Consider the following 15123-nt stretch of genomic DNA (forward strand, 5'->3'; position numbering starts at 1 on the left):
TTGTTTAGCTTGGGGAGCTTTTCAAGGGCAGTGGAAAGTTCTGCAGAAGGACGTGCAGGCTGTCTGTCAGCTCCCTCGCTGTGTTTGCAAAAGGCTGCTGCTTTATCATTCTGGTATTTGTTAAAGAAATGGGAGTGGAAGAGGTGTCCTCTGATGGGTCCAGCAGAAGTCCTGGCCTTTTCCCACTTGTGCATTCAGGTGTGTATGATGTGCTATGTTTATGCATGCAGCCACCTTAATACAAGCATAACCTCTGTGGATTACACAATGGGATTAATCCCGAGGGAGAAGCCCAATCTCCCATTTCATCAACAAATGACAAAGAAGCAGCCTTCTGTAAGCACAGTGTAGAGGTAAAACCTATAGAAACTACTTTACATGAAACTGAATCAGGCATGGTTGACGGGTGTTTCTTGCCCACACCCCACCAAGTTGTAATCTTCCCCACCTTCTCTGCATTGCTCTCTGTAACTCTGCATATTAGACAGGTGCCACTTTCAAAGTTAATTTTCTCTGGTTTCGCCAGCCTGTCCTTTCATCACAATTTACTTTCTTCCTTTAAAAGCTCATGATGATACATTTAAATGCACACACAAACCATTTATTTTCCGCTGGTGCCCCCTTTATTTATTTTTCCTAAATGGCCACTAGTGTGCACAGAGCACAATGAACTCCTGGAATTTATTCCTTAATCTATTTGTGCATTCCAGCCACAGGAACAGTAGGGCAGCTCAAAATTTGGCTAATGCAGAAAGCAATCCATTCCTATCCTACCCCTAATAGTGAATGCCCCTGCTTATTATGGCATTTACCCGACCCCCTTTACTACTACCACCATCACCACTCAGGTAAACATGTGGAGGTTTGATTTCATTTTGATTTGATTATTTAATTTCTATACGGCTTAATGTCTCTAAGCAGTATTCAAAAGAGTAGCAACAACAGACAAACACTCAGCTCACCCACAAAGGCCTCACATCAAGAAGAGTTCCTGCAAACAGCAGACTTCACTCTAGTCTCTCACTCTAGACTTGCTTTTTATGGGCAGGCCCAAGGTGGATGGTACTTCCTCAGGCTGCCCAAGGCTGTGTCGCATTCAGCTGCACTCTCCACACCCAGTTCCAGGTACAGCAGGTTTGCTGGGTTTCCCAAGCAGTCCAGAAGTTGGGAAAAGGACCCCCTCCACTCACAGCTCTTTCTTAGCCCTCTCCTCTCTTTCTCCTCCAGCTGCTTGTTCATTCTATCCATCCTTAAAGGATTCTCTCTCACCTGTTCACTGTTACTTTATTATGCAAACATCCACAAATCAGGCTGATTGATTCCCTTGAAATTGAGGTTGCCAGGAAAGTGGAGGAAACCTCCATATACCTTTAAATCTCCTACCTGTTACTCCTTCCCTGCTTGCTTAGCAGCGTACCTGGCACACTGATCAATTACAACAGACTTGGGAAAGAGCTGGCTGACAAGACCAAGGATGCCTTTTCTGACTTATCTTCTGCTGGATTGGAAAATTTGCAGCTATATAAATGTTATCAGGCTTTGAATCTGGTAGATAAGGTTATGTTCTAAATCCACTGTCAGAGGCAGTATTCCTCTAAATAGACTAGGAATCATTCTCCACATCCTTAAAAAAGGCCAGAAAAATGCAGTCATCAAACTTCAAAATGTGATTTAAAATTGTTTTGTGCGAAAGAACACATGAACACACACATCTTTAGATGACAATTCATTTCTCCAAGTCTTTGGGCTGAGTAAGATTTATTTGTTTGGGTGTAATTAATTTTATGGGGGGAGGGGTAAGATTTTCAGTTTATTTTAGCTTCTTGTTATTAAAGAATACGAATGGAGGAAGAAACAGAGGTGTATGTGAGTAAACTTAACATGGGGATGAATGCATGAATAATCTTATTTATTATTACATTTTATCCTCCCTTTTTTACAGAGGGCTCACTTCTTCCCCTCTCCATTTTATCCTCCTAGCAACCCTGTAAGGTAGGTTAGGCTGAGAGACAGTGACTAGTCCAAAGTGACCCAGTGGCCTTTGTGCCTGAGTGGAGATTTGAATGCTGGTCTTCCAGGTTCTAATCCAGAACCATTACTCCACACTGGCTTGTCCCATGAGAATTCAATAAAGGAACATCCACTTGAACACCGAAATAGCAAGATGGACACTTCATAAGATGTTCAGGGAATTAATACACACTCCATCCTCTAATCAAGCAGGGGATTAATCCACACTTCGTAGACACAAAGCAGATTAATAATCAATCGGTTCCTTAATAATATATAACATCTGAGCATAGCAAACATGTTCCTTGCAGACAGGAGAAGCAGTCTGGCAGTCTAATTCTTGATTCAATGGTGTGGACAGAGGAAGCAATGGTTTTCACAATGGGGAACAGGCACATGTATATCATAGGCTTGTGCCAGGTTCAGGGAAACCACACAGTTCTCTCAAAGAAGATCACATCTCCCCTCTAATTTAATCCCAAGTGAAACATGATTTCATTAGGCCACGGTGGAGGGAATAGGGTTTTTTTCTGGGAAGCTGCCTCTTGTGCCTTTAAATACTGAAGGGTGGTCCAAAGGTTCTGTGATAAAGCTTTCCTCAAACCTGCTGCACTTTGCCGGTTGAATGTGCGCTTGTCATGCAAGTCTTAAAAAGCACAGGAGCTTGGCCAGGGAAACAAGGAAGCAGCCAGAAAAAAGCAAGGAAGACACACATGGAGTCAGGCCTTTCCCCCAGCCTGTGGTATGGCTGCTGTGTTTCTAGCCCTGTGGCTCCCTCTCACCCAAGCAGGGCAAATGGAAAGGAAAAGAATCGCTGCACGGGCTCTTTAAGCCCTGCCCTTGTCCAGCCCTTCTGGCCTATTGTCCCAGCCCTGCCAGGAAACCCTATTCCCAGTCGGAGTTACAGCTATGTCAAGAATGTCCAGGCACAGCAAGGCCGGTGGCGCCATGCCAGGCCCAGCCGAGGCACATCCCCAGCGTCAGTGCCATCTGATCCTGACCGGCACACCCCCCTCTCTCCTCCCTTGCTGGGATCTGGGTTTCCACGGCAACAGGATTAAAGGCTGGAATATCACTGTTTATTCTTTGGCCTGTGCCAGGAAATGAGAGGCCTTCGCGCTCCCTTTGCTCCCCGACTGCCATCTAGGGGGTAGTATTCATGGAAACGGTTGGGTAGGGGCCTGGCTGTTCCATGAAAATGAAGAGATTAATTGGCAAGGGGGAGAGGAGGAGGAGGAGGGAGAAAATGAAGCAGCCAATCTGAGGAGAGAGTCGGGTGGGGTGCCCTCAATTTGTAGGTCCCTCGGAGGGGACTCTGCATGGTACATGTGAGAAGCAGTCTCTTACTGCCGGCCTGCATCTTCCAGGGAGCAGGCCACAATACATACACTGTTCCATCTGCTAAACAAAAATGCCCTTTTTGAACCTACAAGATTCCCCCCAAAAGACATTCACAGTAATCATTAAGAACCACCAAAGCAGGGAGAGTCGTTCCCACTCCAGCCTGCCGGGTTCCTTGACTTGGAGAATGCAAACTTTGTGCTCTGTGCGCAACATACCAGTCCTGTCTCACCATATTAGTCGCAATTGCCTGGAATTCATTTTCTCTCCCCCAGCCCAGAATCGCGTGTCCCCTCAGCTGCTACGCTTCCCTTTTGCTTCAGGACCCAACACACTGCTGCAATCAGCTGCTGATTCAAAAAGTCCGGGAAGCTTTGTGAGTGCCTTTCGTTTCTTGGAACGTCCCCCAGTCAGCAATGACGTGCTGGAGGAGCAGCAAACCTTTAAGCAGAAGTTTCACAAGCCTCATGCTTTCCCCAGAAATGTCTCCTGCATCATATAGGGAAATGTGTCGGTGAATGTGTCAGTAAGCCGCAGTTCCCTTCCTTACTTCTTTACCAGCTCTGGGAACAAAGAGAATTTGAGTCGTAATGGTGAGAGTTTACTTGATGGGGGGAGGGGGGGTTGGCAAGTATAGCAGCTCAGCTGAACAGAGTAATTAATATTTGGGCCTGGTTTCGCTGGCAGGAAATACCCTGTCCCAACAGGAAAAGTATCTCTACCAAATGCAGGATGCACAGCCCTTATCTAGCGCTTTACACAATTAACCAGTTCCTGTCGCTCAACGTTCTGAGAAAGTAAAACAGAAACTTTCCAGAATTATACCTGGCAGCCCTTTTGAACATTAAAAAAAGTGGGTCTCAATTCATTCAACCCAATTGCATGCAAATTAGATTGCAAATCCAATAGAACAAGGAGAAAGTTGCTGCATGTACAGAACTTAATCATACGCTCATTACATACACTCCACCTTACCCCATACTGAGATTTTGCAAAATTCATATTAACTCTCATGCTCTGCCTTATTTGGGTCAAGATTATGTTGTGTGATCATCTCCTGGAAAGAACAAATGAACTCTGCTTCAGTTGATAAGGCTGTCATATTGAGGGGGGGGGTGGAGGGGGGAGAGTCAGGTTGCTAGTGAGAAAAAGGAGCCTTGCCCATGGAATGAATAAAAGCAGCAAGGTGTGGAGAAGTTCTTCAGCTTTTCCAGATGTGTGGCCAGAAAAGGGTTGGCATTTTGACAGTTTTGATTCTTCTCTTCACAGAGGTTTCTAAGAGGGCCATTACTAAATGACTGCCAATTTGCTTTAATAGAAAAAGGGGCTTGGTCATAATGTTTGAACTTAAAATGCTTCATGTGCTTTTATTCTGAATCAACAGAGGGGCAGTTGTTGCAAAACAAAAACAAAAAAACCCAATCACACATCATGGGTAATTCAGAAAAAGGCTGTTTCAGATAAATCAAAGGCATGCATCAATGACACAAACAAGATAGTGTTCTCGCTACAGCAGGGATAGCCAACATGGTGACCTCCATATGTTGTTGACTACAACTCACATCAGCTTCAGTCAGCATGGCCAGTGGTCAGGGATGATAGGAGTTGCAGTCTGAAGGGCACCCCATTAGTTACCTCTGATCTAGAGCATATGGCAATAATGAAAAGATGTATATGCTGATATAATTATCATATGCAAGTTACACTTTAATGGGTAAATTCCTTATAGACACCTACTACAACTTTGTTAGCAGGCTGGATAACCTCAGTTCGTTAGAGCATGGTGCTGATAATACCAAGGTTGCAGGTTCAATCCCCATAAAGGACAGCTGCATATTCCTGCATTGCAGGGGGTGGACTGGATGATCCTCAGGGTCTCTTCCAAACCTATGATTCTATGATTAATGAGCTGCATCTGCTATGGTTTAGGTTAGGATATAAGAGGTGGATTTAAGGCAGCACTGGGCGCCAAACCTAGGGGGCGCCGCAGGGCACCACAACTGTAACAGTGAATTGAACAGAATGGATAGGCGGGGGGGGGGCAGGGAGAGCAAATTTTGGGCCTTGCACAAGGTGCTGCTGAAATTTGAAAGACCAAAGACCGCCCCTGAAAGGGTCACCACACACCCCAAAGGGCAACTACTAAAACTGACTTAACAGACGTTAACCAAATGAAAGGATTCTTAAGACTATATCCAAGACTGCCCATGGGACACATAATTTCTCAAGAGCTTCATACATCAGTTTCACAATGCAGAGCAGTGGCTGTCAACTTTTCCAGATCTGACACACACTTCAACCTGCACCTGTAACAAGAGACTTTGCTTGCTCATTTATTTATTTTACTGTTCCTTCCAACAGATTTTCTCCTTTCCTATTTCTTCCTCCTTTCTCTATCACTTGCTTTTTTTCCTTCTCCTTCTTCCTCACAGAACTGTATGATATTCTGCTGCCCTGCTAATGCGTCTGTACTCTAGTCCGCAAATGTTTATGCCACGTAATAAACTTCTTAGCCTTTAAGGTGCCGTGAGATGCTTGCTTGTCCGCCTAATGTAACCTGACCAGGATACAAGCTGTGCATGATATCAGTGTGCATGCACATTGCTATATTCTCTGGCATTTATTAGGATACACCTGTGAGAAAGTGCAACACACCCTCTCAAGATCACTGTGTTGGTATATGGGAGTTTGGTTCTCCTTAAGTGTTAAATTATACTTTGCTATAGGCGTTACTTTGGAAACAGTGCTGGCTGCTACACCCTTTTAATTCTTTCTCAACCTGCATACTCGTAAAACAAACTTCTCTTTTCAATCACCAGTGTGCTTTTCTTCAAAAGACACTGACCCTGCAAACATTGCCCTGAGTTTCCCATGAATCCGGGGACAGAGAACAAAACCATTTTCAACACACACGCAGTTGGAGGAGTGGTGGGTGGAGTTTAGCAGCAACATCACAAGATCAGACAGCACAAGAAATTCATTACAACTACTACTTCTGGCTGACTAGAACATCATGTGGCAGCACTGTTTCTCATTCATTTAAACCAGAAGTTTTCAACCTTTTTCAGTCCACAGATCCTTTGACATTCTTTCTGCAGTACCCCTGTGGGACACAGAAGCCCAGTAATGTCACTCCTTGTCTGCAGTGCTGGCAGCCTCTCACACTTTTTCGAACACCCTCCCTTGTGGAGTGTTCCCCCAGCCTTTTCTCCTCTCCCTTCTTCTTGGGAGTCCTCCAGGCAGCTGCTGCTTGCCCCCTCCCCCAAGAGAATTGCCTCCTCACAGTGCCCCACAGGGTTCTGGCACTTGTCTGTCCATTCCCAACAGCAAAGGCTAGTGGACTGGCTGGCTGGGCTCCCTTGCCCACTTGGTTGCTTACTCCGAGGCCACCTCAGCTCCTGGCAGCTAGCACCCCCTGGCCAGCCCCAGAGGCACCATTTGCCTGGGGAGCTCATGGCCAGGGCTGCTGCAACAAACAGCTGTGCAAGCCTTTGGAGGCAGAGACAGGAGATGTCATCAGAGGAGGGAGGGAAGGAAAGAGGGACAGAGGCCAGTGTTGCCCACGGCACCCCTGACCATCATTCAAGGCACCTAAGGGCACACTGGTTGAAAACCACTGATTTAATCCATCATGCAGGAAGCTTTCTGCAATCTCCCTCCACCCACCTCCAAATGTAGGGAACCTTTTGACATTTTCTTCATAAACTAGGCTGCAGTGCTTTGTCAATTAATTTATTAAATTAAGAATCTTTGTATCTATTTAAAATGTCTCCCTGAAGAATCAGGGTGCAGATACATTTTAAGGAAACTTTTCATGCAAGTACAGTACAGTCGTACCTTGGAAGTCGAATGGAATCCATTCTGGAAGTCCATTCGACTTCCAAAACCAAATTGCAGCTTCTGGTTGGCTGCAGGAAGCTCCTGCAGCCAATCAGAAACCGTGGAAGCCCCATCGAACATTCGGGTTCCAAAAGTACGTTCGGAAACCGGAACAATCACTTCCGGGTTTGCAGTGTTCGGGAGCCAAAATGTCCGAGTTCCAGGGCGTTCGACAACCAAGGTACGACTGTACATACAAAAATGTAAGGTGAAAGAAGAATTTCCCCTTTTCTCTTGCACAGGAGGGAATGCTACTTCTCAGATGTGAGACAAATATGTGTGTTTCCGTGATTGGAAAGAATTGCTTCCCCATAGGACCAGCTTAAACAAAGAATCTATCAAACATGTGGAGAAAGTTGTGTGAATTCGTTCTGCTTCTCCAGAGTGAACAAATCCTTTCTACAGCTGCTAACAGCAACACCATTCTGAGCACATTCTCATTGTACGGGCAAGCACAAGGTGAGGCTCCAGGGACAGAGGGAATGAATAGAGACCAAATAAACGTGTGAGTTGAAACAGGCTACAACTTTATTATTTACGGCAGAACTTTTCTGGGTACTGCAGGGCCTTTTACAGTCTGGCCCGAAAGAGGTAAAGGGACCGATGCTGTGAAATGTTTTGCAAAGCATTTTGAGGATAAAATTGCTTGCACCTGGAAACTTCAGCTGGTGCAAAATTCAGTGGTCAGGATAGCTCGATGGGGGAAGGCAGTTTGAGAATATAATGCCAATCCTGGCCAGACTGCACTGGCTGCCAATTGGTTTCTGAGCCCAATTCAAAGTGCTGGTTTTTTAAATGGCTCAAGATCACAATACCTCAAAGACCACCTCTCCAACCCGGACCCCGTGGTCATCATCTGAGGCCCTTCTTCGTGTGCCTCCTCCATGAGAGGTCTTGGAGGATGTTAACACAACAGCAAGCCTTTTCTGCTGTAGCTCCTCACTTGTGGAATACTCTCCCCAGGGAGGCTTGCCTGGCACCCTCGTTGCATATCTTTAGGTGCCAGGCAAAAACATTCCTCTACTCCCAGGCCTTTGGCCAATCTATGGCCTATGGCCTTTCAAACTGGAAGGGGGTATTATTTTTGTTTGTTTGTATGTTATGCATTTTTTGATTCCATATTGTAAACCACCCTGTGATCCTCAGATGAAGGGTAGTATAGAAGTCTAATTTAATGATGATGATGATGATTGATGATGGTGTCAGTGGGGTTGGTATGGCAGTAGGGCAAGGATTGGATATTGATTCAAGCAGCCTCTCCCCTGGGCACATGACAATTGTAATGTATGCCCATCAAAGATCACATTAGACATTTAGGCATTCAACAAATGAATATCCGCCCTTCAAATAGGAAGTTATGAAAACAGATCAAAGAGGAAGGAGATGTTTCCCCTGAAGACGGGATCGGGGAATGCATACTTATTCTGGGAGGGTATAATATGGCAAGATCTTGCATTGCCGGAAGAGGCATCTGAAGCTCATGTGTGGGCAGCAGAAGACACTCAGATTGGATCCACCCAGTTTCCTGTTACTGGAAACAGAGACACACCAGCAAAATCCCATGGTGTATAAACTCCATACATCAAAGGGTCACGAGGACTTGATCTCCCTCTGAGTATAAATGCATCAGCAAATGAGCTGACTGTCCCTTGCTCATCCTATCTAAATGAATTAGTGTGACAGGTATGGTGGGCAGCACTTTTTTTTCCTTAGAAAAGCCGTATGAACCGGCCACATACATCTCAAAGGGTTACAAGCTCCTTGAAGTTTAATTTGACATTTATTCAATTCCTCAGTATGCACATGGTTCCTTAAAGTTTGCAGCTACTTACCTATGTTCCTGTGGCCTAATACCATATTTTAGTATTATTTCTAAGAGTGGAATGAGATGAGAGGAGTTCTGAAGTCATCTCTTTCCAGCTCATGCCACGCTTCCAGGCCTCCACTTTTGTCTAATTTTTAATCATCTGGCTTTGTGACCATTCCCCTAACAGATTTCTTTTTCAACATTTCCCCTTTTCCAGCTGTGAATTTACTAACACAAACCTCTTTCCTTCCGTTTTGTTTGGGGGTTTTTTTTGTCCTTTTCTTTGATTTTGCACATCTCAGCATATCTTGCGAATATCCAACTTTGTGCAAATCTCAATAACAAATACAAGTTATCACAAGAGGAACTTGCCCGGAAGTAAAGCTGTGCAGGGACAACAACAAGTGAAGGAAACATGAAGGATTATAAAAGTACTGCAGTGGTGTGGACCACTTTAAGTTTAGTAACAACAACCTCACAAAGTCCTAACGGCAAAAACAGCAGAGCATTCACAGTACCACCATTTCAATGACTCTCACATGCACTTCAGATTTTTATTTTTATTTTTATTGGATTTGATATCCCACTTTATCACTACCCAAAGAGGTCTCAAAGCGGCTAACATTTTCCTTTCCCTTCCTCCCCCACAACAAACACTCTGTGAGGTGAGCGAGGCTGAGAGACTTCAAAGAAATATGACTAGCTCAAGGTCACCCAGCTGCTGCATGTGGAGGAGCGGGGAATCAAACCCAGTTCACCAGATTATGAGTCTACTGCTCTTAACCACTATACCACACTGGCTCTCTAGATTTCTGTACTCTGTGTTAATTAATCTAGGGCAGGAATGGGGAAACTGGCAGTCCCAGGGCCACATTCCCTTTTGGGAGACTTCATGCGTGCTGCATTCAAGTGGTGGGTAGGGCCAGAGAAAAAAATGTGGAGGGAGAAATGCATGCAATTCTAGACACAAAAGTCAAAGGTTTCTGTACATGCACACGCCCCTCTCCTTCCTTCTTCCAGGAAACAAGCAACATCATAATTGTTCAAGGACACATTCCGGTCAGGCAAAAGCACACGAATAAAGCATGAAGGGGGCAGGGACTAGTGAGGTGTGTGGCTTGGGGTGGAACATGGCCAAGTGAAAGTCCCAAGGGCCAAATAGAGAGGCCCCCTGCTCTAGAATAACTGCTGCCATCACAATAACCAATACAGATTACAATCCCCATTTGAAACTAGAGCTGTGCACACACTCCTGTTTACTCTGCATCCAGCGCACTCCCACCACTCATTTGGGAAGTGGCGTACACACGACATTAGTCACTATCCATATCCTGTATCTATCCTGTCATTTCTTACGAAATACTGCGTTTTTGATGCATTTCCCCCAAAGCAGCTCTGATCCAAGTTGAGAAAAATAAATGACCTGGCTGCATTTTAAGCCTCAGGCAGAGTAGGAAGCGCCAGGATATATAGCATATCCTATTGAAAGAAGCATTTGTAGTTGTGACATAATTACTGGAGTTTATTGCTTCCCACTCAAGACACTGGATAATTCCCAGCTGCACACAATTCCTGCTCTTGGCGGCCTATTCCTGCTTAGTCTGGGCTGAGTCAAGAATAACCCACAGAATAGGTCAGGGAAGGGAGGAGCATAAGGCTTCCCATTATTCAGTGACTGCTCATCTTTGTGCCTGAATTTCTTCACTCATCACTTCCCAGAGAAGCTCAGGAACAGGCTGAACTACAGCTGGGCATTAACAGTAATCCCCCGTGTTCCTTCACTTCCCAGGTCAGCCCATTCTCCTTGAACAAGTTATGACCCTTCAGGACAATTCAGAATAATGAATTCGGAAATCTGTGCCCATATAGTTGGCACAGTTGGAAATACGCACCCAGGTTGGCAGCAGCATTGCTAAATGGCACCTTTGAGACATCATCAACCAACTATGCACTACCACTGCATAAATAGTTGTGTATAAGTGGCAGTGTTCTACAATATTGTTATCTTACAGTAATAAACAAGAACCAAGAAGAATTCAAATTTAAGGTCTCATCCAGACTTCCATTTACACCATGTTTCTAGGAGTGGGCTTTAAAGCTCTGTCTCTGAGTGGGTGCTTTTGTTTTTGTCCTGGCACTTTTTCCTGGGATAACCCACTTTTTACTGTGGAATCAGAGCAAATGGCAATCAGGTTTTCCTCGGGTTGCTGCTTGTTCCAATTCAATGGTAAACCACGGGTTTTCCTGGGTGGGGGGGGGGGGAATTGGTTGGACACAGAGCTTTAAAGTGCAGATCTGTGCCTGGAAAGCCCAGTGTAAAATAAAGTATGGAAGGACTCTTAATTTCTCTCTGGTCTACACAATTGCAGCAGGATCCAGGCCTCAAAATCAGGCTGCTGCAGCAGCAGCATCTGTACTATGAAACTGAATTGTATTTGAAACCAGTTGGACAATTATTACTTTCCCCAAAGAATCCTGGGAATTATACTCAGGAGAATTTTCTCCACATCATTTCAAATTTCATTTGGGCTGGGAAGGTGGCAGTGAGGCAAAGAAAGTTAAGGGTGGGATGGGATACACAACAAGGTACAAAACCTTTCTCAATACCTTCAAGGTAACTCCAATTGCGAAAAAGTAGTGCATTTTGAATGACGTTATTATATCTATATATCAGAATAACTACAGGGGTGTTATCACCATAGAAGAAGGATCCACACCACCTGAGGTGTATGTAAATTATTAGTGCCTAGGTGTGCACACCTACATTAGCACACACATGCATTTAATTGTCTATCACTCAATGTATAGATAAGGTGTGAGCCTGAGGAATCATTGTGTGTGGTCTGACAGACCGGAGGAAGAGAGTTCTCCCTTCTCCCTTCCTGATATTGGGGGGGGGGGGGTGTTGTTGTTGTTGATTGTTTTCAGAAGCCTACCATTCTCAGGGTTTGTTTTCTGGGAAGCTATGACTTTAACTGTAGATTTTTAAGCTAGTTTAAATGTGCTGTGGAGATGAGAGTCTTACCAATTTGTGCCACCAGCCTTTCTTCAGGGAAGTGGAAGCTCTTAACAGAAGTGTGAGCGCATACTGCTGCAATGGGAGTAGGAGGGAGAGGAAAGGAACTCTGGCGCGTATTTGGGGAGGCAGAGTTGGCTCATTTGAAGTGCTGTGTACATATCCATAGCAACACGTTTTCTGTTGCTCCATCTCCAATGAGGCCTACGGTAAACTTGTAAAAGGAGACGGGCAGCTGTGCATTCCTCACTTGTTCCATTAGCAAAACTCCTCTCGGAGCCCAGACCTTCTCTTCTAGCCAAAGCAACCAAGAGCCATGAGATCATCAGATTCTTCTCTCCTCTCCACCCCCCTGCGCCCCCCCCCGCCAGGCCCTCACTACCACCACAAGGCTTCCCAGGGCCTGTGAATAAAATCAAAGCAGAGGTGGCAAAGATCTCAAGTCAGTCTTTGCAGCCCAGGTTGAATTCTTAATACACTGAACTGGAACAAGGCAATATAAGGCATAAATGCATGACCCTAGCAGTGGAAATTGCTATGGTCCCTAGGACCCTAATCCATCCAAATGACACAGATGATGAATATGTAGTGACCAGAAGCTCGAAAAAGACAGATAGGAGGACACAATAAATTCAGATATCAACAGAGCAGTGTTTCACAAACACTCTTTTTTCTGGATTAAAACTGGAAAAGTGACACTTTACATTCTGTTCTCAAAAAGGTAAATATATTCTTGATCAGCTCCCAGAACAATAAGCACAGATGGGGGGAGGGGAGTGCTCCATTGTCAGGTCTGCATGGGGCTTCCCCATTCCAAGGGGCACTGCATTGCAGATGCATCCACCCAACTCAGTGGCTTTGATTTTTATTTTTTATTTTTTTACATGGACACAAATCTGACAACGAGAATGGCAATATTCAAAAACCAGTGGGGAAACATTTCAACCTCCCAGGGGTAATTGACTGTAAAGTGGTCATTCTTAAATAAAGGATCTTCAAAGGGAGACTGCAATGTGAAACCACTGAATTACAGTTAATCTAGAGGTTCAATGCTATCCCTTGTGGACTGAATAGGGACAAATCATTTTTATCAGTTGGTTAGAGCGTTGTGCTGATAATACCAGGGTTGCTGCATGGGGCAGCTGCGTATTCCTGCATTGCTGGGCATTGGTCTAAAATCTAGATGATCCTCAGGGGCCCTTCCAACTCAACCATTCTATGCTTCTACATGCATTTGGCTTACCAATGCCAGGATATCTGCTACTGACAACTGCTTTGTGAAGGACCACAGTTAATTAATTTTCACCATCTGCTGTTTCTGCATTTCATTACCCACTCACCTCACTGTTTACAGTACCCCCCGCAAAACATGTATATATGTTACCCTGCACCTCAGAACAGCACTCACACATCTGATGCTGTGAATTGTAGTTCACAAAAGCTTTGTTTAATCGTTTAGTCGTGTCCGACTCTTCGTGACCCCACAAAAGCTTATGCCATTATAAATTTGTTTGTGTGTAAGGTGCCTATTATGTATTGAAGTGCTCACCCTGGCCACCAGGGGTATTGTGTATATACCGTATTTTTCATCCTATAGGGTGAAATTAACATCAGTTAATTTAGGCGGGAAACCCTGGGGTGTTGTTGTTACAATGTTGACAGCCGGCTGCCTATAAAAGCAGGCCGGCTGAGCTGTTCAGTTCCAGCTTACTATAAAGAACCACTTTGAGAAATCTCACTATAAAGAACCACTTTGAGAACTCTCTGCTTTGTCAACCCACTACTTAATAGTGCCGTTGTTAATTGTTTAAAGCATGTTTTGGGAATTCACAGCTGCACCAGGCTTAATCAGTCTAGAGCAGGCATATACCTGGAATATCTATTCCCCTGCTCTGCCCTATTCAATTTGTGATCTCTTTCTCTTGCCCTCTCAGCTCAGCATCTACAAAAGCAGGATTCATAAGCTGATATATACCTGGCAGCTCCGTGAAAGCAGGCAACGTATCAGCCGAACATTTTTGGCAAGCTCCAAGTGCTGTGAAGAACCACAGTGATCATAAAGTAATTAATATTTTAAAAAACTGGTGTAGGGACAACATAACAGTGCAACGCTCCATTCGACAATGATTAAGTTTGGCACTTTTTTAATGGAATGTTGTAAACCTTATACGTAATAGCAGCAAGATTATTCCCAAAAGATCAATGCTGTGAAAAAAACACAATGAAATTAATTCCAGGAGTTCAGAGCAAAGAACCAAGGGCATGACTACATTACAGTTTTAAATCAATTTAAAGCCTATTTAACTGTTATGACTCACATCCAAGGAGCCTGGGAATTGTAGTTCTGTCAAAGGAGTCTCTAATGAAGGCTGCACTCACTGGCACCAATGCAGGATTTGTGGCAAGAACATTTTGCAGTGGTTTAATAGAGTAGCAGAAGTACTTTGCTCAGGTATGTGCATGAACGTCGTTTCCCTATAGTACAGAGATGAGGAACCTGTGGCCCTCAGGATGTTGCTGTAACACAGCTCCCATCATCCCTGACCATTGGCCTTGCTGACTGGGAATGGCAGGAGTAGGAGTCCAAAATCATCTGGAAGGCTGCAGGTTCCCTGTCTTTGCTATATAGTCAATTCTGTATGGACAAGTAAGCAATGGAGGAGGCATTTGTCCATGCAGTTGCATTCCCTGCCATTGCCTGTCCTAGATAGCAGAGTCAGGATCTGGGAGAATTTGTTTCAAATCCCACCTTTGTTGCATGTCCCTCTATTTGATCATCTCCCTCTCTCTGTCTCTGATGAGAAAAATATATCTGCAGCAGACTATGGACTAGTAGGATTATGGCAATATCTACATACAGGGTAGAATTTACTAATCCCTGCTACTTTCATCACAGGTGGGAATGAGGGATAATGGGTCTTTACTGTCTGTAGGATTCATCTTACTCTTGTATGTTTAAGAGGGTGAATCAGAATCTCTTAAATTTATCAAAATAAATTCTGTCAGTGGTGCTCCCTGAATATACTTAAGAAAAACCTTTGGTTTTTTGTTTTTTTAAAGAAATATTAGA

The 15123-nt window shown here is 44.4% G+C and overlaps 1 protein-coding gene and 1 long non-coding RNA gene across 2 annotated transcripts in view; one reads left to right on the forward strand and one right to left on the reverse strand.

Moving 5' to 3' along the window:
- PGS1 (phosphatidylglycerophosphate synthase 1) overlaps positions 1 to 15123 on the reverse strand; it is a 131903-nt gene that overhangs the window by 59943 nt on the left and 56837 nt on the right. The window lies entirely within an intron of this gene.
- LOC310839301 overlaps positions 1945 to 15123 on the forward strand; it is a 46682-nt gene continuing 33503 nt past the window's right edge. The window contains exon 1 of the long non-coding RNA XR_014561408.1: positions 1945 to 3944. This is a non-coding gene — a long non-coding RNA (uncharacterized lncRNA). The remainder of the gene's footprint in view (positions 3945 to 15123) is intronic.

Source organism: Podarcis gaigeae, assembly GCF_964106915.1.
Source record: "Podarcis gaigeae genome assembly, chromosome: 2".
In the NCBI taxonomy this organism is placed as follows: domain Eukaryota; kingdom Metazoa; phylum Chordata; class Lepidosauria; order Squamata; family Lacertidae; genus Podarcis; species Podarcis gaigeae.